A 24,036-nucleotide genomic window follows, 5' to 3' on the forward strand; every position below is an offset into this window, starting at 1 on the left:
CTATCCCCTGAAGACGTGCCTCCTCACCCCTGTCAGGAATCCGCAGAACAGGCACGAAGAGGACTTCAATCGTGCCCATACAGGCACTCGTGTGGTCATAGAGCAGACCTTTGGCCTGTTGAAGGCACGGTTTTGCTGCCTCAGCAGGTTGGGTAGCACCCTCATTTACAGGCCTGAGAAGGTGGGCAAGGTCATCATGGTATGTGCCATGCTGCATAACATATGCATCCGGTGGAACATACCTCTGCCACCTGAGATGGAGCAGCCACCACCAGGTGAAGTTGAAGATGAGGAAGGAGTAGATGTTGCATATTGGCCAGGTCGTGATACACATGAGAGACGTGCTGTGCGCCAATCAGTCATAGACCATTCTTTCTGATGCACTGGGATGCAGAGGGTGCTATGAATGTGGGACATTGGGCACTGGGTGTGGGGGCATATGGACACTGTGCACTGTCATGCAATAAATTGACACACACGGAAGAAGCAATGTCCAGTCATGTGTTGATTTTTTTTACACGACAGGTGTATTGTACAGATGGTATTTACAATGTGAATGAACCATCCACCCCCCACATCCCGTCCCCCAACACACCCTCCCTCTCCCCTTTTCCCCAACACCCCCACACCCCTTCCCCTTCCCCCAACACCTCCACACACCCCTCAACCCCTCCCCCTCACCCCTAAACACCCTCACACACCCCTCCCCCTCCCCGTACCCCCCCAACACCCCCACACACTCACCCCCCTCCTCCCCAACACCCCAAAACATCAAGGCACAACAGGTGTCCGGATGCACAGCCAGTCAACATGTGCAGGGTGCCCCTGCTACTGCAGCCCCCCCTTCGGAGGAGGGGGTTGCATCTCAGAGCGCTGCATGCTGGGCAGGGACCTGCGCACAGGGCTGGTGTGAGTATAACTGGCAGGTGTGGTAGATGATGATGTTGATGGTTGTGGCTCGGATGCCGCTGTATGTCACTGATCCATAGTGTTGGCTATTCTCGTGAGGATCTGGGCCACAGCAGAAAATCCATCATGGACCCACTTAGAATTCCTGTTGATGGCCTTGATGATGGCTGTAGTGTTCTCCCTCACTGCACGGCGTGTTGCCTCACCATCTGCAACATATTGTTTAACTAATCCGTGCATCTCCTCTTGCCGGCACTCCATCCTTGACAGATGTCCCTCGACATCCCGTATTGCGGTGGTGGAGGTGGATGGTTGGATTGCTGCATTGAATGTGGCCCATACAGGCATGTCCTCTGTTGGGGACCACTCTCCACATATGTCCTGTGCTTCAGAATCATGATGAGGGGTGCCCTGTGGGGTGTCCTGGGGGCTTGGAGTTTGTCCAACATCCTCAGACAAGAATCCTCCTACATGGGTTTAGTCATCATGGCCATCTTCCTCATCTTCCACTATGAGGTGCGGATGCAGCTGCCTCCCCAACTAAGCTTGTGGCGCAGACTGTGAGCCGTCATGCACAGTTTCCACAGATGTGGCCACACCCTGTTTGGATTGTGTATCCAGGGGTGCAGAGGCAGGTGTCTGCTGGTCCTGTGTTGGTGGCTGCGGAGCTGGTTGGGCACTGGTGAGTGCCTTTTGTGCCACTTGGACCGTCCTTGTTCCCCTTGACGTGGATGGTCTGGTGCCATCATCCTGACCCCTGGGCCTTTTGACAGGTGTCTTGGCCTGTGCACTTGCATTGTGTTCATCGCTCTCTGCATCCGTGCCTGTTGGGGACAGAGGGAGGCAGGGCATCAGTGATGGTAGTACTTGCACCGTGCATGCATTGGTCTTTGTGCAGTTAGTGTCATGTGGATCGTTGCATGCTTGGTGTTACGGCGGACAGGGTGCGTGCAAGAATTGGGGAGGGAGCATTGGCATCCCTCAGGTGTTGAAATGTCACCATGGTGTCTGCTGTGGGGCCTACAGGTGTGTTGTGTCCTGCATGCTGTGTGACACGTGCATTTCATCTGTGTATCGGGTGTGTATTTGGGAATGGGAGCGGCATGCAGCATGCATTTTGATGACAGTGGTGGTGCCAGCATCTAGACAGGGATATGTGAATGTGTGTATGATGGGCCATGTATTGGCTCGCATTTCACATTTGTTGGACAACTATGATTATTGGATGTCAGGTGTTTGTGGGGACACTCACCTTCATCTGCTGATGTTGGGACTCCGAACGCCGTTCCACCAACTCCTTCGATGGACTCCACATCAATTATAGTGCTGCAGGTCTCGACCCACCTTGCCAATTTTATGGGTAAGTGGGCACCACCGCCTGTTGCCAGCCCCTGGCTGCGATTGGCTGACAGGATGTTGCGCACTCGCAGGTGCAGGTCATCCCAGTGCTTTTCACAGTCCTTCACGGTGCGTACAGTGGTGCAAACAGCACTCACCTTCCTTGCCACATCCTCCCATATCTGCTTCTTCCTCAGCTGTGCTGGACGCCTCAGGTCAGCAAAGAAGACCACGTCCGCATGCTCCACTAGCATGTCAGCTAACATGTTGAGCTTGTCATCCTTGAATCTGGGTTTGCGCAAGCAGGCAGTCCCTTTCTGGGTTGCTTTCGACATCTTCTCCAAGGTGCGCTAGGGTTTTTGCCTGCACAGTTCCAGTCTATTGAGTGTGGCAATGGATTGTGTTTTCGAAGATGGCCACCGGAGCATTTCCTGTTCCAGCGCGATGATGATGCTTCTGGTGTCAGTAATAAAGGACCCGTTAATACCACTGTGTTAATACCGGTACCGCTATTTGGGGGATGCTGATGGCGGAGGTGGTATCTGTGCGTTTCATGATGCTGCTATCTGGGGGTTTGAGGGACGTTACTGGCATGGCGGGTCAACCGTTACCGGCAAGTAGGTATGCATGTACTCGCACACTCATAATCAGCCGCTGTTTTCGGGATCAAAGCTACACGGACATGTTGTTACCGACATGCCGGTAATGACACATTTTTTGCGAAAATCTCTTAATGAGGCCCATAGACTTTGAAAGCAGCACCCTGTAAGCCCCCTTATTGCTGGGCTAGTTTGAGCATGGTGTTTCATGTCAATGGCCCTCTGGCGGTGACGGTATGAACGGTGCCGGTAAGGCACCGGCACCGTTCATACCGTCCCACCGCATTACGAGTTCTGCTCGCGGGTTCCTGACAGCCCACCAGGTCTTTTCTGCTCGGCAACACCGCCACCCGCGAATGGGCAATTACCAGCCCATTCATCTCTTAATGGGCCGGTTATTGCCCAATCGCGGGAGGCAGTGCTAGTAGCGAGCATGGAGGTAGACGTGCCTGCCATACAGGCACGGCTACCACCATGCTCCTAATGAGGCCCAATATGTCTTTCTGTAGAGCAAAAGTCTATACACTGTTGCAGAGGTCAGTCTTGAGACTCGAGCCACAGTTAACATCTCGTGCAAGACGCCACCAAAGCAGGTCCCTCGTACCTAGGGTCTCAGAATGTACGGTGGTTGTAGCTAACGTTCCCAGGCCATGTGCCATGTATGAAGTACCCCGTGCTGTAGCCAATGTACTCTCATCAGTGCCAACAATCAGTCCTTGGCAAGCATGTCAACAGCACTACTGTGACAGTACATGACCTTTACACAGGTCCTATGAGAACCTGTCCCATTGACTGGACAATAACATCTTACACCCTTGAACCCGAACTGAAACACAGGATCTTCTACACTAGCAGCCTGCAGAGTGCCTCCATCTCTAGTACTCATCAGCTCACACTACTCTAGACTATAAAGGCTGTTTGTGTATGATTCTGTGTCCACCACACTAAACTGTGACGAATTCAGGAGCTTTTTGTTCTTTTGTCAGCAGTGAGACTCGCATGACCTTGCTCATCTGTGTTCTTTATATGATGATACCCACCTGGGCAGAGCAAGGCATCAACCAGGTGCCCCTTTGAATATTGATTTGCACTACTCTAACCTACACTAGCTGTGAAGGTTTGCATGTACCTGTCAACGCCCAACACTGTCAACACGCTGCCTGCACGTCACACCAGATACTGAACCAACATGCCGGCCCCCTCAACCGGAAAGTCTCCTCTAGAGGCCATTAGGTGTCAAGCACCTTCACTACACTGAGATCTTAACACAGAAAGGCATACTCGCAGCATAGCGCTGTTTTCTGATGTGTCCCTGAACACTAATTTAGCAACATCAACCTCGCTCTATTCCCACTACTTCCTAACACTAGTTGGGCTACATGCATTACTTGCATACTGGACTAACATGCAAGCCTACTTTTTTTTTCATTTACCATGTATTAATTGTTGATCTTTTTTGCATTCCAAAAAACAGAGTATTTGCACTACAAAGCTGTAGCAATAGCATTATGCCTGATAACTGACCCGATGCTTTGAAAAGCGAAGTATGAAAGTAATACACGCCTTTGGTACTTTGACCTTTTCTTCGCCAACTCTCATCGAATGCCCGGCTGCACACTAACAAAACGGCGTACTTTTGCATCGTGTTCTCTGTGGCAAGGATTCGGGTGTCACTGCGCCTGCCCCGCAGCCGATGAAACGCTGCTTTATTCAGACTGAGATTCCAAGCGGCCTGGAAACGTCTCTACTTCTCTTGCGAGGACTGATCGGGTTCCCAAGTCCACAGAGGCTCCGCGTGTCGGGTTCCCCAGGCTTTATACAAGTGGCCTGGGAAACGCGGCCTCTTTCAGATGCTTTAATCATCTGTGCTAACAGAAAAGCCATGGCACGGGAACACATGTATAACAGGATAGTGTGCTTCACTGCACTGTTGCAACCCACTGTGGCGCACTGCAATGTGTTACCCCTCTGCTGCTTATAGAGCTACACGGTGTGAGCCCGCCATCTTAAATGTTGTAATTCTCTGAAACACTGGGTTCGCGCGCATGCCATTGATGGCTGCACTACCATGTTGGACACAAAGGACTAATGCTTGCAACACAGCCCCCATACAAGAGGTGACGCGTTAATGAGAAACACGACATTAAAGCTGACTTCAAGTGTGTACATCCTTTCAGGAACGAGAGAATATCCTCAGTTCACGCACACGAAACTATGTCTAGTGACACAGGCCGACGATAAACAAATGACTCAACACAGGAACTGGGATTTATCATTACAAATCAGCAAGTGGGGCACAACGTCTCTAACGTAGGCTGAGCTGTCAAATCAGCAGTGTTAAAGGAACAAGGAAGATGTACATTGGTTCTCGGGGTGTTCCGGCTCTAATCGAAGGAAACTGTGGTCTTCATTCCAAAGTTCCTGATCTACAGCCAGGGTCGGGCTGGGGCATGCCATTGCCTGGGGCACCAGTAAAAAAGTGGACCACAGTTGCAAATGGCACTTGATTCCTTTTGTGACGGATTGCTTTAGTACCCAAGGGGGAGGTTTTTGCTCAAATGTGATGCAAGTTGTGCATTTTAAATAATATTCAGTCAATAATTCAGTAACACTGGTCAATGCTATTAGCTGCATGGTGAAGTAACTTATGAAACTGGCCCACATGGGCCAACAAAGTGACCCACTTTGACCCAAAAACTGGCCCAGACAAGCATTTTATGTTTTCGGTTCAGACGTTACCCTATAGACCAGTCCGAGCCTGTCTACAGCAGTTCATCTTTAGGGGCCCACCTGAAGGAATAGTCCCTCACATGTCACTTGGGTTCACCTGGAGCCGAGAACCTCCTGGGCTTTGGTTGCTCGGCTTCCGAATGACAGTGGATTTCTTTCCTCTCTGTTCCATGTTGATTGCCAGGCTGCCGATGTTGTATAAGCCCACCAGCCAAGTGGGGGTTAGATGCTTAGAAATCATGGAGCCCTCTTGGCTCGGCTTCTCCATTAATTCCCTTGCAACTTGAGCAAGTATGGCTTTTGTGTCCTTGGTGGCCTAATTCCAACCAAAATCTGGACTCTGGATCCTAGACTGTATTCTTTCAGTTTTTATTTCTCTGCTCTGCTCAGGTCTAGGGTGGATATCTACATGGGTGAAGCGTTGGCCGCTTACATGAACGCAACCACGTTTTAATCCCGTGGCAGGACTAATTTAGACTCTCATTCCTCGCAGGTTGATAAATCAAGTAGAATTTCACAACGGGTGAAAGTAGCACCTCGTTATTACAGCATTTATAAGCTGAAGGAGTCTGCCATGAAGCACTATGTAATAGCACAATATTATTGATAATAATTAGACTTTGGCCCTGCCAATCTTGATGCACAGCTCCACAAGGCTTTTAACTTCACCACCCCTGACAGCTCCACCCCAGCCTTGGCCCCTTTCACCTCTCAACACCCTCTCTGGAATGTTACCCTCTTGGCTTGGTGAATGCCGGTTTCACAATCTGAACCTCTTTTCCCCCTTCCATCACCTTCCTTTTCCACCCAACCTCCTCTGCCTTCTTCAGCTTCTCTTTGTCCTTCCCTAACCTCCTCCTCTTACTCCACTTCCCCTCCGACACATTCCTTTCCCAGCCTTCATCTTTCTCCTTCTCTCTCTTGCTCTCCTCCAGCCCTATTCTCAAACTCCTCCGTCTCTCCTCCAACCCAGATCGTCTCCTGTACTTTTCCAACTTCTTTGCCATCTGCTTTCCTCCAACCTCCGCGCTGAAAACAGGCTCTGATTGGCGTCTAGGGCAATGCCCCAACAAAAAACACAAAATGCTAGTGTGGGACAGTTTTTTTGGTCAAAGTTGGCCACTTTTTTGGACCATGTCTGCCAGTTTAATAAGTACCTTCACCATGCGGCTAGTACATTTGACCAGTGTTACTGAATAAATATTCTTTAAAATGCACGATTTATGTCACATTTTATCAAAAAACATTCCCCTTGAGTACCATTCAAAAGTAATGAATTAATATTTGCAACCGTGAGACACGTTTTCATTGGTGCCCGAGACAATGTTATGCCCCAGTCCAACCCTGGCTGCCAACCTGTCTCTAATCTCACTTGTGATGTGTCATTTCTCAGCCCATCTTTTGCCGTGGCTCTCTGGGATTGGGGAAGTGAGGGTTCCGATGGGGACACAGTGCCTAATAGTCGCAGTGAGGTATTGGTGGGTGTTCATTGACCACAGTATAACTCCTAACACCTGGATTTCTTATGGGCAGTGATCGAAGTGAGCGGGAACGGTCAGGAATGGTGTTCCAGTTTTTTTCTTTTTTTCTGTTTACCATTCCTCTACTTCTTACGACTATAGTCACCATTCTATACAGTGGATGTGTCCAGTCATGTCCCTGTGTAAGTGTAAAGTTGCAATAGGAGCCTTAGTTACTAGTCACTTCACTTAGACTGTTGTAATGCCAAGGCCACAACACCTTGTCACATGTTGCACTATGCTGCCGCCTACCCTCTGCCCTGCAGAGACCACAGTTCCACTACATTTCGGTACACGTCTTCCGCCACTGCTTGTGGTGAGCCTGCAGCTCCACGATGACAGTGAAACCATGAAACCACTTTTACCCCATCAGTGATAGCAATCTATATCCGAAAAACGGGAAGCTGATAGTCTTATGTTCAACTGATCCCAATAATTGCTGAAAGAATGTACTCCCACGCCCAGAGTGGCTCCCGGTGCTCTGTGTGGCAAGAAAGCCGCGCCTGACAGGATCACTCCTGCCACACAAAACACAAATCCACGAAAAACGCGGCAGTTGTCAACGCGTGGTGAGACAACATGAAAATAAAGCGACCTTTTTCAGAACAGCTGTGATACACAGACACACGCCCACACGCCATATAACACAACCTAAGCCATTCCCAGGCAACACTGTCTTTGTGAAAGCAAACCCATTTTCTAGTTAGCTACACAACAGAAGACAGCCATGAATGTGCAGATGAGCGCGCAATCGCGCGGGCTATATATTGATAACTGCTCATTGTTCGTTATGTTTGAAATTATTAAAATGCAAGTGTTGATTTGATGTACCCTTTACAATATTTCGAGGTACATACTTGGCTTTCCAATTAATGGCACTTATCTGCTTTATGGCCAAACGAATAATCTCGAGTGTGACCTTGTAGGCGGGGGGCGTGACTTGTCTGGTCCTGCGGAAGGGCAGCATAATGTCATGTCAATCTATTGATAGCTGCATGAATTGGCCCCAAGCAGGAGATAAAGCACTGAAGGCTTTCAGATAAACTCAGGAAAGCAGGTGTCCCCAGGCTCCACGGTCTTGGACTGAAAATCATGCATTTGACAATATTACATCATTGTGACATGCACAGTCAATGCCAGGAACGATTGACAACCATTTGTTTTAATTAAAATGGAAATGTAAATCAATTCTTAAAAATGCCATGGAATACAAAGGTTCGGTTCCCCGTTCTGATATGTATATTTTACAATATGCCATATGTGTAAACAAACGCTTAATGTGAATTGTACCCTTGAATTTATCTCAAGTGCAATGTGCTCTATTATGTGTACACTTTCAGGCCGATTCATGTAATTCCTCACAAAAGTGTCGCACGCGGCTGGCGCACAGCGTGCACGTGCGAATGTCTGCGCCAACCGCGTGCGATAAAATCAATTTCCGCGCACAGCGTATTCATGGATTCTCGCCTCCAAAAGCAGACGTGGCGCAGAGTGGCGCAGAGTGGCGCAGCGACCCTGCAGCAGCGCCAGTTACGCCCCCAAGAACGCCCTCGCGCAAGATCGCAAAACCATCGCAAAGGGCTGCGCCAACCTTGTACCAGTTTACCGGACTGGCAAACAGCAAACGCAAAGCGGGGAATGCGTATTACGGGTTTCGGGAACACGCGTGCGTGAGAAGTTTCACACGCCATCTGGCCTGGGGGAGCGTGTGCGTGTATTTCAGGGGTGCGCGAGAAGTTCAATACGCGAATGGCCTGGGTGCGTGTATTTCAGGGGTGCGCGAGAAGTTCCACACGCGAATGGCCTGGGCGCGTGTATTTCAGGGGTGCGCGAGAAGTTCCACACGCGAATGGCCTGGGCGCGTGTATTTCAGGGGTGCGTGAGAAGTTCCACACGCGATTGGCCTGGGCGCGTGTATTTCAGGGGTGCGTGAGAAGTTCCACACGCGATTGGCCTGGGCGCGTGTAGTTCAGAGGTGCGCGAGACGTTCCACACGCGTTCGGGCCTGGGTGAGCGTGTGCGTGTATTTCAGAGGTGCGCGAGAAGTTCCACACGCGATCGGGCCTGGGGGAGCGTGTGCGTGTATTTCAGGGGTGCGCGAGAAGTTCCACACGCGATTGGCCTGGGCACGTGTAGTTCAGAGGTGCGCGAGAAGTTTCACATGCGATCAGGCCTGGGGGAGCGGGGTAAGTGTATTTCAGGGGCTCGCGGGTGGTTTTACACGCGATCGGGCCTGGGGGAGCGGGGTACGTGTATTTCAAGGGCGCGTGAGAAGTTCCACACGCGATTGGGCTGGGTGCAGGTATTCCAGGGGTGCGCGGGAAGTTTTACACGCTCGCCTACAACACGTATTCATGGAATCGAACGTGGCCAATCCGGAAACACGTACGCCAGCAGGAAGTAGGCGTACGTCCACCCGCACAGCATAAAAGTGCACGCAAACAACAAACAAGCTCAGACGCCAGGATGAACATACCGTTCCTAGCAGCAGTGGCAGTGGGATACCGCAGGAGAAGGAGGAGGATTGTCCGGGCCAGAATTTTCACACCCAGAACCAGCCTTTTTGGGATGCCTGATGACCATGTGTATGGGAGGTACAGGTTTCCACCTCACATAATACTCGACCTGGTCAGTGAGTGGGAGGATGACCTCACATCAACCACCCTGTGCTCCCAAGCACTCAGCCCCCTGTAGAAGGTCCTCAATGTACTGCACTTCTTGGCCACTGGATCATTTCAGCGGACAAGTGCCATAGTGGGGGGGGGTGTCACAGGCCACGCAGTCACGCTGCCTACACCAGGTCTTGGCCATCATCACTGCACGCCCATCAGTCCGCAGGCACATATACCTGCCCAGAACACCTGCAGAAAGGCAGGCTGTCGGCCAGGATTTCTACAGGGTGGCACAATTCTCCAAAGTGCTAGGTGCCATTGATTGCACCCATGTGGCTCTACGTCCCCCCAGGGCAACTGAGCACATCCATAGAAACCGCAAGCACTGGCATTCCATCAATGCCCAGGTAGTATGTGATGCCAAGGGAATCATCACCTCAGTATACGCCAACTATCCAGGCTCCACCCACGACAGTTTCATCTACAGAATGTCTACCCTAAACCGGGACATAGAAGCTGGGCGGCATGGCGATACATGGCTGCTAGTTGAGTATAAATGCCACTGCGCAGGCATGCATGTCAGATACTGAGTAATGTCACAACCCCACTAATGATACCCATCACCACCTCCCCAGGGGACAGTGCCTACCCTCTCAGCACCCACATGATGACGCCAATTCGGAACCCCACCACGCCACCCCAGGTAAGATACAACACAGCCCACATTGCAACCCGGGGCATCATGGAGCGCACATTCGGAGTGCTCAAGTCACGCTTCCGCTCCCTTGACCGTTCTGGCATGCAGCTGTTATACGCTCCCCCAGTAGTGTGCAGGATCATAGTGGTAGCATGTGTCCTGCACAACGTTGCAACATGCCGGGGCCTGGCCGTGGACATGGTGGTGCCCCCACGTCCCCAACCACATGCATGCCCACTGCGCATGGGAGGGGAAAGGGCACGGGTTGAGGCAGCCCGTACGCAGCTCGTGGCTAATTACTTCACATAAAATCACACCCCTGTGGAGTGCACACAGCCCTGGCACATACCAGCTGACAATCAATGATGATTGTAACTGACAATTATGATGTGTCAATGGACAGTCAACTGTCACAACCATACCAGCCTGAGATTGTACATCTGGAAGTGTTCCATTGTGTGCTTCCCTACCTACACAAACACCACCAATGCTGTGTTCAAAAGACACACTTCTATGCTGCTAAAATCATTACCCCCTTGCAAGACACAACATGACAACAGTGCCATGTCACCCAACCCCTCCCCAGCACCGCCACCCAACACACCATGGCATGACATGCCATGTGAGAGCAAACAAAGTCATCCCCCAAACATGACACGTGTCACAAAGTACAGTGTCCCTAATGGAAACTGGCCACACACAATATGCCCACATAATTGTAGAAACAACAACACACATGACCAAATACTTACCACAATACAATCGACATAGCATAAACATGACAGTACTAAGGCAAAGGATACGTAGTCTTACAACATGAGAATGCCAGCACATCCACCACCTCCAACTGTACAGTGTTGTTGCCACGCACATCTGGAAGTCCACTGCTCACAACATGAGCTCCATCTCCAAAGTGGACGGCCTTGTGAAGACATGAGGAATGAACCTGCAAATTAGGAGGGAGACATGGATGCACAAGCACACATCAATACACCATGCAGTGCACAATACAACAACAATATGCACTAGGAATGTATACACAGCATTGACTACAAACTGCCCACACATGTCGTGGGAGTCCAACGTCACTGTGTAAGTCACTGTCACTTGGGCACACCCTTTGCAAGCCCATGGAAACGGGAAGCAGGAGGGGTGTGTGTCTCACGAACCCAAGCATCTAACCCAAACTCAGGACAAGCCTGCATGTGCCCAGCCGGAATACAGTGGATGCCCACGGGAGCCACACAAGGCAACACACTGCAACAAAAAATCAAAAATCAAAAATGGCCATGTGTGGGCCAGGGGGGGTGTGGGAGGCCACCCAGGAGGTCCGAGGACAGGGTGCCCACCAACAGCCACCTGCGTGAATGTTGGGAAAAAAAACACCTCCATGGGCTCATGGCCTGCACGGCTACTAAATTGTGGGAGATTCACTGCTGGATTCGCTCTCCTCAACCTCTGCTGCTGCTGCCACAGGAGGTGGTGGTGCTATGGGAGGCAGCCCACGCAAAGCCCTAGTTTGGTCCTCCATGGCAGCAAGCATGCGGGTGTGGAAGGCCTCATTCTGGAGGGATATGGTGCGGAGATTCCCATGCAACACCCGACGTGTTGCCCGGACCTCGGCCCGAGTTGCCCGGGCCTCCGCCTGAGTTGCCTGCATCTCTGCTGAGAGCGTACGGGTGACGCGCTCCAGCAGCTGTTCCGTCCTGGTGACAGTGGAAGCCTCAAGGTCCACAAGAGTCTGCCTGAGGTGCCGGACCTCTCCCCTCAGGGCTTCCCTCTGTCCCTGGGCATCTAGAGAAATTGATTCCCTCAGATTGTCCAGGGCCGCCTGTCTGTCCCTGTTGGACACCAACATGTCCTCCCTGACTGATTGGCAAATGGAGTCTGTTGCCTGCTGTAGTAGCTCCATCTGCCTTTCTGGGGGGACAATGGAAGTGGCCACCCTCTCCATGGCTTGAGCAATCATTTCTGATGATGCTGCCTGTTGGTTGGCCATACCGTAAATGGATTGCTCCCATGCGGTATTGCCCGGTGGCAGACGGCCACCGCGTTGGCGGGCACCACACCTGTCTGGGGCAAGGCGAACTGTGCCTTGCTGTGTCGGCACTGCCTGAGGCTGCAGGACTGCATTTCCCCTCTGAACTGCTGGCCCAGGAACAGGATCAGATGTTGCGAAGTGTGGCCCTGCATCTGTAACCACCACAGGCGCACCTACCAACACTGACATTCCAATAGTGGGCTCTACCCCTGGTGCAGGTGGGCCGGACAGAACAGTATCCCTTCCATAAACACATACCTGTGAATCCACATAGGTCTCATCCGAATCAACAACTGAAAAGAGTTCTGGGGAGGTGCAGCCAGGGACACCCCTGGACAGTATGGCCTGCAGCAAGAGAGGGTTCTCCCCCACCACCAAACCACGTCCCCCACTGGTGCCTGGTTGTGCTTCAGATCCCTCCTGGGCCTGCACCATCTCCTCTCCCTCAACAGCATCAGGTGCGTCATCCTCTGCAAAAACATGAAAGACAAAAAATGGAAACAGGCATTAGCACCATGGCACGCTATTAGGCCAGACAAGCTACAGTACCAGTACTTGATTTACACATGTCCCACATGACTATAACCCTCCCATGCATGCACTGTCCATGAGTTGGAAGGGGAGGAAAATGTCAGACACTGATGACACCAAGATGGGAGAGCAACACATTAGCTGCATGCTAGCTAGCAGTGCCATCACACATTGGCCTGTGAGTGGCATGTCCAATACACATACATGACACATGCCATCACACAGATGGCATGTACCATAGGCATGTCATATATGTGACAATAGGGCAGAGTGATGCGCAGTAGAACCAGGTGAATTTCTATAATCAGCCTGAATGAACACAGCTAAATACGGAACAATGTTGTAGCAAGATGCCACTTCAAGGGCAACTGGCGCGATCTAGTGCAAAATGCCTACTGTGGGCAGAAGGGATACTGTAATACCCAAATCCCGGGGCGCCGAATGCATTGGATGAAGCACATGGGTGGCCCAAAACACTCAGGCACACACACCCTGACCTGGCACTCAACCAGAACCCCTCCCACAAACAACATACACATGGATCACACACACATGCATGTGCACTCACCGGACAATGCCTCGTAATCTGGCAGTTCTCCCACACCTTGGATCTGCTCCATGTGACGTAGGTCCCAGCAACATGCTCATGTAGAGTGAGTTCAATGTCCTCTTGTGGAGACCCACCTCCAGTCACCAGAGTTGCGGCATGACTTGAGGCCAGTTTTTTCTTTGCCCTACGCATAAGGTCGTTCCAGCGCTTGCAGCACTCAACAGCTGTGCGCCTCATAAACTCAAGGACACTTATGCTGTCCGCGATGGACTGCCAGTGTGCCTGACGTCGAGCAGGTGTAATCCTTCACCCTGAAGTGACCAACATTTCGGCGTCATGTTCGGACACATACTGCACAAGTGCATCCAGTTCGGCATCATGGAAGCTAGGCTTCCTTGGCATGCCGGACCGTGTAGCCGTGTCAGGGTCATCAGCCTGTACTTGACGAGCACTCTTCCTCTTTCTTTTTGTGGGTGGTGGGGATCCGGAGTGCCCTACACCGCTCTGGACACTAGAGGCAGGAGCACCGGTGGACTGTGTAGTAGTAGTGTGCAATGGCACACTGACCACATGACTTTCTGCAGGCATTAGCTGAAGTGTGTTGATGGCAGGGGGAACCTCAGTCTGATGTACCGGGACCAACACTGTCCTGGCTGGGAGAGTCAGAGCTGGGGTGGACGGAGCTGCAGCTGCCCCTGCAGCCTCCCCACCCCGCCTACTCGGGGCAGCAGATGACATGGCTGCCCCTGTACCACGTGGCCTGGTGACACTGGCTTGCGCCGCCACCCGTGGCCTAGACTTGGTGACCTGGAAATCAGCCTGGGAGTCACCCTGTGCTAGGTCAGGTGCCACAACGGGCCGGTCCAACAAGGGCTGAGCAGGGATGGTGTCAGCCACGTTTCCCTCAACCATGGGGGGGGGGGATGTGTGTCCTTGACTGGTCCTCCACACGTGGGGGGTTAGGGGTAGTCTGCAAATCCTGGCCACGTCCCCTACCGCGCCCACCACGCCCACCTCTTGAGGCTCGGCCACCTTTGCCACCCTTAACACTTGCTCGCCTCCCAGCCATGGCACTCATGGAGTTGTGCGTATGGGAGTTGCAGTGGACAATAGTCCTGGGCAATTGGGGGTCAAAGGGGTAGGGTACTAGATGGAATTCGTACCCAAGTGCTCTAGCAAGGCTGTATGGATCCCCTGGGGAAAGATGACGGGTCACGCAACGCACAGGCACCCCTAAAACAGAAAATGACCTGCACGCGACCCCTCGTAGACCACATGCGTGGGAAAAGGAACCTGCACTACGCTGTGGCACCCAGAAATGCAAAAATGAACGTATGCGTGTCACACGCAGCCTACAATGACCTCTGAAGGGGTACGCTACACACGGGGCTAGCACAGTTGGTAGATACGTGCGCGACTCACCGTCTGCCTGGGAAAAGAGCGTGAAAAATACTTGCGTGTGCGCGTTGGCAACACCCCCGCCAAAAGAAGATTTGTACACTGTCTGAGGAGAAAGGACAAAAGGAGAAGTCAACGCTGTTTGAGGAAACAGGTCGAAGAGAAAATCAGAAAAATACTGACAGAGGTAACAGGGAGTACGAACTAGAAACGCTGTGAAGTAAATCGCGTGTGAACCGACAAGAAGTACAGATTTCACCTACTCGCTCTCCACGAGAAGCACGTACAAGGAAATGACGTACTACACGTACCTTTTAAACCGCACCACACGTCCAACGTCACTTCCGCGTATACGCACTGAGGCACTATCCTCCAATTACGCGGGCTGACACTCGGACGTGCAGTTTTTGGTCTTGTAACATTCCCCCGGGTACACGGACACGCCCGCGCGTGTCACGTCACAGACGCGCCTGCGCTGTCAGGGCCTTTGGTCCAATGGAATCGCGTACACAGGCCAATCGCGTGTGGTACTTCTCGGGCACCCCTGAAATACACGCGCCCAGGCCAATCGCGTGTGGAACTTCTCGTGCACCCCTGAAATACACGCGCCCAGGCCAATTGCGTGTGAAACTTCTCGCGCACCTCTGAAATACACGCACATGCTCCCCCAGGCCCGATCGCGTGTGGAACTTCTCGCGCACCTCTGAAATATACGCGACCAGGCCAATCGCGTGTGGAACTTCTCGCGCACCCCTGAAATACACGCGCCCAGGCCAATCGCGTGTGGAACTTCTGGCACACCTCTGAAATACACACGACCAGGCCAATCGCGTGTGGAACTTCTCACGCACCTCTGAAATACACGCGACCAGGCCAATCGCGTGTGGAACTTCTCGCGCACCCCTGAAATACACGCGCCCAGGCCAATCGCGTGTGGAACTTCTCGCGCACCTCTGAAATACACGCACACGCTCCCCCAGGCCCGATCGCGTGTGTAACTTCTCGCGCACCTCTGGAATACACGCACACGCTCCCCCAGGCCCGATCGCGTGTGGGACTTCTCGCGCACCTCTGAGATACACGCACACGCTCCCCCAGGCCCGATCGCGTGTGTAACTTCTCGCGCACCTCTGGAATACACGCACACGCTCCCCCAGGCCCGATCGCGTGTGGGACTTCTCGCGCACCTCTGAGATACACGCACACGCTCCCCCAGGCCCGATCGCGTGTGTAACTTCTCGCGCACCTCTGGAATACACGCACACGCTCCCCCAGGCCCGATCGCGTGTGGGACTTCTCGCGCACCTCTGAGATACACGCACACGCTCCCCCAGGCCCGATCGCGTGTGGAACTTCTCGCGCATGTAGAACTTTGGCACACCTTTTTTTCCTGCACAGGGACACTACCGCCTGCTTTCGTGTGGCGGACATGTATGGGCCTGTGCGCGTCTTTGGCCGTGCGCTGTTTTTCCCTATTCGATTCCATGAATACGTGTTGTAGGCGAGCGTGTGGGCGTTCTGAACACTTGCCTCCTGTACTTCCCCCGTGACGCCCACATTTTCACGAGTTGTTCCCCATTCTGCGTGTAACGCCCCGTGTTACGCCTACTTTTGTTATGTGCACCGCGCTAGGTGCGAATTCGCTGTGGCCTTATCGCACGGCGTTCGGTGACCTGTGCGCCAGCGTGCGCCAGCGTGCGCCACGCACTTTTTCAGCGCACATCCCACATTTTGCGCGTGCATGGACTTCCATGAATAGATGTGCGATGTTTTCTGTGCGATAATCGCACTTGCACTGCGATTTTCGCTATTTCACTGCGAATCGCACGTTTTCGCACACATGCGCCGTTTTTTCGGCGCACATTAATTCCATGAATCGGCCTGTTAGTATCTTTGATCCCTAATCTAGATGTCACTGTGTGATAATGAAACACGTTGCTATTGTGATCGACACATGAACAAGAGTTTTCTCATTGAGCCTCTCATTGCAGAGAATTCTCTGGTCAGATTATCAAATGTTTTCATTGAAGTTAAAGATTAGGCACATTATGTTAGCATCAGTTTCTTTGTTGTGCTTGTATAGTAGGGAATAGCGCAAACAGGTTTGCCATAATCTATTGCACATGAACGTTTTTGCAAAGGAGTGACATAATTTGTGCTAATTTTTAAAGCCAGTGTAGTATGAAATAGAGCAAGCAAAGTTTGCCAGGACCCCATTACATAATTTAGTTTGTATTCATTATAATGTGTTCACTGGTTCAAAAAACAAAACACATCAAATCACAATATACAGTCACTAAACATAAAAAGAACTAAAATGATTCATTATACCTTAGACAAAAACAAAAAAAAGGGACAACACCACCTTTTTCTTAAGAGTGTCCTTCAATTTTCCTCACCCAACCATTCGACACATTTAACAATGCAACCATTAAACTTCCATTGCATGAATTAAGACTGAATTGCCAAAAAAGAGTCCTCTGTAAAACTCAAAAATCTATGAACATGACGCACAAGAAACATAAGCCCCGATTCATAGAAAAAGTGTGCATTTCTTTCACAATTGCTGCACGCAGAGAACGACACTGCGCAAGCCTGTGTGCAGCATAAAAAAATGCGCTCCCCGCTTATTCATGGAATGTACTGCACAAAGTAACCGTATTCGCAAGTCGCGCCCAGAACGCCCCCGACACACCCCCACGCAAAGCATAAACGGCCAGAACTGCTACCTTTGCGTGCTACCCCGGCCGCGGATAAAAGCACCCTTCAAACAGTGCGTGGGGACCCCCGCAAGCAGGCTTGCATCTCGGGAACCCTGCGCAGGGTCCCCGTAACTGTTGCCGGCACCCCGACACCAGTTTGGCATGCAAGTACCCTATTTCCCGCGCACATAATTCCATGAATCAAGCCCTTAATATGTATCCCCTCCAATCCTGGTCAAACAGTCAACACATGCCTCGCTGCCTCACACGCCAAATGATCTTCACAGATACAACATATGCAACCTTCCCTGCGTATTCTTTTTCGGTGCACCAATACTGAGAGAGTGGGTAGCAAATTACAACTTAAATCGAGGGACATTTTAATAAATTGACCTGTGTGGTCATAAACTTATATGTAACTTAATAATGCTTCTGGAAACTGTGCAGACCTTCCAAAAGAGAGAAATGTATGACCCAGTCCCAGGCCTTAACCTTAATGACCAGCTCATCCTTTAATTTAAAAAGGCCAGCTACCCAGTCAGGGGACCAGTTCACCAAATCTAAAAAGGCCAAAGACATTTTCGACCATTTGCAGCATTCGTTTCCAGGCTTGTCCTGATGCATAACCCGTCCCAAAAGATTGAGCAACGGACACCAAGTCTCTTTCAAAGTTTTAAGCAAAAAAATACCTCTTCTCATCTTCACCTTCAACTCCAAAAAGTCACAGCCCCATTTCCAAACGTATTCTTTCACTAGGAATATATTTGTGGGGCCAAGGAGATACAGCCAACAACTTGATGATCCCTGCATAGCTGAACCCAGCGGTATTGGGCATACATTTCTTGATAAGCAAAGCCTGTAGCCAGGCCTTGTGTGTCTTTTCTTCCATCAGAGTGACATATTGGGCCTCATTACGACCCTGGCGGAGTGGGTTTACGCCAGCGGTATTCGCGGCGGACCCGTCCGCCCTACTACGAGTTCCCGTAGCGCCATGGAGCGTTTTCCGCCTGGTTTTTCCGGGCGGAGAAATCCATGGCGCTACGGGACCTTGTTGTTAATTACGCCACCGTATTTTACGGTGGCGTAATTAACGCCTTCCCTACTCCCATTATACCCTATGGGGCAAAAATGGGAATGGGGAAGGGTAAAATGGGGAATGGGGATTTACCGCCCCGCCAAGGTCGGAATGGGGCGGTAAATCCGCCAACCCCCATGGCGCTATCGGCAGCTTTCCGCCGTGCTCCATGGTGCATATTGCACCACGATTTCCGCCAGGGTCGTAATGAGGCCCATTGTCCCTTATCAATTTCCATTCCCAGATATATATAAGGCAACACTTGGTCAATCGTACCCTGAGCTGTCCTTAGGGCATCGAATCTGCCTTTACCAAAACACATAAACTGGGTCTTGTTAAAATTAATCACAATATTATTCATTTCAGTGTAACTCAATAATCCATTAACCGCCCTACACAGACCGACATACGTGTGATCAAACAACAGAATATCGTCAGCGTAGGACAGCCAATCAAAATGTTTGCCTTCAATTCTTGGAGAACAACGATTAATAGGTGATAACCAACCCGGCAAGTCAGCCAGATATAAAATGAAAAGTAGAGGCCAGAGCACACATCGCTGCTTCACGCCACAGTAAGTCGGGATCGCATCGCTGCTTGCGCCTCCACCATCCAAATGTACTTATACACATGTTTGTTCATGTAATTCCTGTATTTCTGCCAATAGCGAAGGAGGTATCCCCATGTGCTCCAGCTTCTCCATAGCCTGTCATGATCCACCATGTCGAATGCGGCACGTAAATTGACAAACAGCACATATAGAGGCAATGCATCTTTTTTCATAGTAATTGTAACCAAGGAATAGTCAAAAAGATATTATGCATTGTTGCCGACCATACTCTAAAAATCCTGTTAGAAACATTCCCAGAAGTCCTGCGCGCTCAAACCATTCTTGTAAAGCCTTCAGTAATAACAAGGCAAACATCGTCCCGGTGATATCTATCATAGATAACAGGCGGTAATTAACAGGATCATTCCTGCTGCCCTTTTTATAGATATTTATAAGCAAAGATCTACACTAAGATCCAGAAAATTATCCCAAGAGCGCATTCGTTGTTAAACAGTATCAAGAGTATTGGAGCCCAATAGTCAGGCTTATCTTTAAGCGCGATATTTGCTAAGCCATTAGGACTTGGGGCCCAAGAACTCTTTAACTTTTGGATAAGAGTGACTTAAACTTCCATGTAATACTTTAACTCGAATGGCATGGCCGGATTAACCAAAGGGACTACCCCAGAGCCCTTGCTACATTTAAAAGTTTCTTTGATATAAATTGCCCAATTATTTTTTTATTATTATTATTTTCTTAGAGCAGCTCTTATATGCTGCCAAAGCCTCCCATACCAATATCACGTTGCCTCCCGCAAGAGTTTTTAACATATTTCCAATTCATGTTTTTTAAGGATTGCCTATGGTGCCTCAACCAATTAGTGTATTTATTCTTGACCCTCCTAATCAATCTTTGCCGTTCCTCCACTGTCTCCACTTTTCTCAGTATACATCTAATCAGCAGTCTAACCTTGCGTTTTCTATTTCTGATTAAGATGTCAAATTGTTTCCCACTATCTACATTCTTAGAGTGGAAAGCTACAGTCCAGATAATGGAAATAAATTTAGATGTTAATTCAGTAATCCATACCTCAAATTCTTCTGGGGTTTTATCACAAACATTCTTCATAATCCAAGTCTCAATTTTCCTCTATATACCGACTAATTTTAAGAAGGTTACCTTCCAATAGGCGATCTTTCCCGTTAACAGTTACGCGCCCTTTAAAGATCGTATTGGCGCTTTTAGTGGGCACTTCCAAATGTAAGATTGACGGCGCATGATTAAAGTATCTTACATGCTCCACTAACCCTGGGGAACAAAACACATAATATATTTTGGCCTTTCTATTACCACCCTGCCATGTATACCTGCCTGGTAGATCTCCCACAGAGTGGCCATTAACCATAATCAGGTTGCACTCCGGTGTTAATGTTGACCAGCGGGTTCCTTCTTGATTTATTTTAGATTGATGTAAAACAGAGTACGACTTCAACCATTCAGACTCTTCCAGTTTGGCCACATCCTTGCAGTATGCATTTAAATCACCTGCAAGAATGATTACATCCATCTCACCCCTCCACCCAGAGATAATTTCAGTGATAGAGGTGAAAATATTCTCAATAGAACCCCCACCAGGCGGATCATATGTATTCAACAACAAAATTCTTCTAGCATCTTTGATTTTACCAGTTCTGATTTCCACCGCCAATACGTTCCTTACCATCAAGGTTATGTCAATCCTTCTAGAATAACTGCCATGTTTAATTTCTGTAACACCGCCACCATATGGTCTACCCAAAGGCCCTTTCGATGCTTTATTTTGAAATAAAGCAAAGCCTTCAATGATTAATTCCTCTGTAACCCAACTTTCTTGCAGCATGAAGATATCAGCAGACTTTAATAACTACAGGGAACCTTTTGAATCCAATAAATGCTTATATCACCGAATATTCCAACATTGTAAGGTAGTTCACTCTTTACCCAACATTGCTGTAGGTAAAAATGGTATTAGTCACTTGCACCCTTGCATATCTTCTATTTGAAAACCCTGCTTGTCACCGCCCACAGCACTTTTCTAGCTCTTCTTAATAACTAAATCTGTTTTCTTTAGCTGGGATACCGACGCCTGTCCAATCTCTACATCATTCAAAACAAAACCCAACTTTACAAATTGTTTTCCATGCAGCCTAATTAAGTACGCTATTTCCTGTGTGATACAGTGAGTATAGGTTGTGTTAGTTTTCATTCATTTCATTATTTCCCCAAACTCAATATCCGCCGTATTCAATACTCATAATGGCAAAACTTGTTGAAAGATATTAAACAAAATTGATCTGTTAATCGATTGATCCATACGGGTTGAGCACAAGCTAGTAATAGCTAAGATAGCTGGCACATTTCCTTTAACCTGACAACCTCTTTCTTTAGCAGAAGATAAAGTGGAAATATTTGTTCTCACAATCCCTGTCTGTATCACTCTCCCACTTTCCGGTGTAGAACATCTATCAATAGCCAGTTCAGAAGGAGTTTCCAGTTCAGAAGAGTCAGTTTCTCACTCGTCTCCATTTGTATCATTAGGCAATTTATGAACACAAGTTTGGCGGTCCAGAAATAACAACATACCGGCACATTTTCCGGACCGTCAAATTATAAGTATGCCAGTAGGGGCACTGAACTACCAGCAGGCCTGACCTGCCAGGAGTTCCGGCCCCTACCGTAATGTTTTTCAGTGAAGCACTGGCACCATTAACAACGGTGCTGGTGCTTCAGTGTCCACATCCCCATGGAGTCCTATTGGACTCCATGGGAATGGGGATTTACCATACTGCTGCCGCTTGTGATATCCCGGTAGCACCAGCATGTCAGGTGGTGGAAACAGTGGTACAGGATTGTCGGTAACCCGCCGGCTACCAAGAGGTTTTACTGGCAACCTCGTAATGAGTCCCATTGCTCTTGTAAAAGCCTGCTGGTAAGGGTGCCAGCTTTCTTGTCAGCAGCCCTTCTGCATCTTCAATGTATTTTCTTTCTCGTATTTCGACTCATTGCTGGTAACATAGTTGCCTCATGCAGTGAGCTTTTTCACAATCAGAAGGCTCTTCAAATTAGTATTTCCCAGCTATTACGTAATATTTTAATACAAGGCAAAAAAACGAACTGAGCATACATATAGACCTGTTATGCTTTTCTGTTTAGTAATCAGAATATATAACTTCAATCTGACTTCCGTAGTGAAATCTTCACTGGGACTGCACACCTGCATGTCTTCAACTTCCTCTATAATGCTCACCAGTCCAAACTCTCTTCCATACTCATACTGTTTGACCTTTGTGACGCTTTTGACACTGTCACCTACTCCGCTATCCTTCTCACTATCCTTCTCACTCTCTAGGGCATTGGGTTTTGCAAATCTGCTTTTGCCTGGATCACCTCCTACATGGAAGGCCGATCCTTTCAAATCTCATGTAACTTGTAAACCCCACCCCTGTCGGCACACCCCAAAGATCAGTCCTTGGACCTCTGCTCTTCACCGTCTATTCTCCTAAGAAGACATATCTCATCCTTTGACTTTCACTATCACCTTTTTTAGGATGACACTCAAATATTTTGTTTCATCTTCCTCCTTCACCACACCCACTATCAGAATGGATTATGAACTGTCTCACTGCAGTTCGTTACTGGATGGTTCTCTGCTGCCTCATGCTGAAATCTTCAAAAATGGAATTCATCGAGGTGAACACCTGTGAGTGCAGATGGAATGGACTCTTAATCCACTGTCTGCCATGGCCGACAACAACCAACTTCAAATAAAAAAATCAATGGTGGATCAAACATACTGAAAAGTAGAAGGTGCAACAAGATGGCAAACCAACTTTGGGGGAAATCGGAGCAGGGACTCCAATGATAATGGCTATGAAGTGCCACAGCCTGCCGAGGCACCAATGAAGCACGCACAAGACACATGCAATAGACCCAGAGCAGCTACGCTTCGGACCCACTGCAGCCAGGCGAACAGTGTAGTTGGCACCGGCTTGAGCCTGTGAGAAATGCTGCCTGTATTGTTACGGCTCCAGAACTGCGGAAATCGCATTGCTTCAATGGGCCCAAATGGCTTAGTACAGCCCGGCTGCATTTGAGAGGTCAGTGAGCCCCCCAGCCCCAAGCAGATCAAAATAGAGGCAGGGCTAACGGGAGAAGAAAGCACACGTGTGGATTCCCAAATTGCTTCACATGACCAGGCTTCCGTGGGCTCTCTGGTACTGGTGGGGGCCCCTCACTTACTGGTGCACCCCTCAGAAGGGTCCTGGGTATGCCCCCCCGCATGGACTGAGGCTGGTCCCTGAAGTGTTCCAGGGCTGTGAGCAACAGGTGGATCAGGCGGATTAGTGGACAAAATGAATAATCAGCTGCACATGCAGCTAGCCCAGCGGATAACACAGCACCAAAAAGTTAGCAACGGGGGCCTGAGCATCATCGGTTCTGGTGTGCCCCAACTCGGTAAACCCACATTACTCTCAGGGAGGGATAAAAAAAACACCCCTAATATACAAGCAGACAGCGACACGGCATGTAGACACACAGAAGGCCCATGTCGAGCTAGATCTGCGGGTGCAACCACTAGGGTTCAGCTGAATAGAAAGAAGGGCTGGCGAGATCAAAACCACAGAGTCCTGTGGCTTCTTAACCCACCTGCAAACAGATTATGCCCACAATCTTAATCCACACACTGGAGCACTTGCTGGGTCAGAGAGGGCAACACGCAGCAGTGGAATCTATTCCCGATGGTA

This window comes from Ambystoma mexicanum, chromosome 7q, assembly GCF_040938575.1.
Source record: "Ambystoma mexicanum isolate Mex_15411 chromosome 7q, UKY_AmexF1_1, whole genome shotgun sequence".
Lineage (NCBI taxonomy): Eukaryota > Metazoa > Chordata > Amphibia > Caudata > Ambystomatidae > Ambystoma > Ambystoma mexicanum.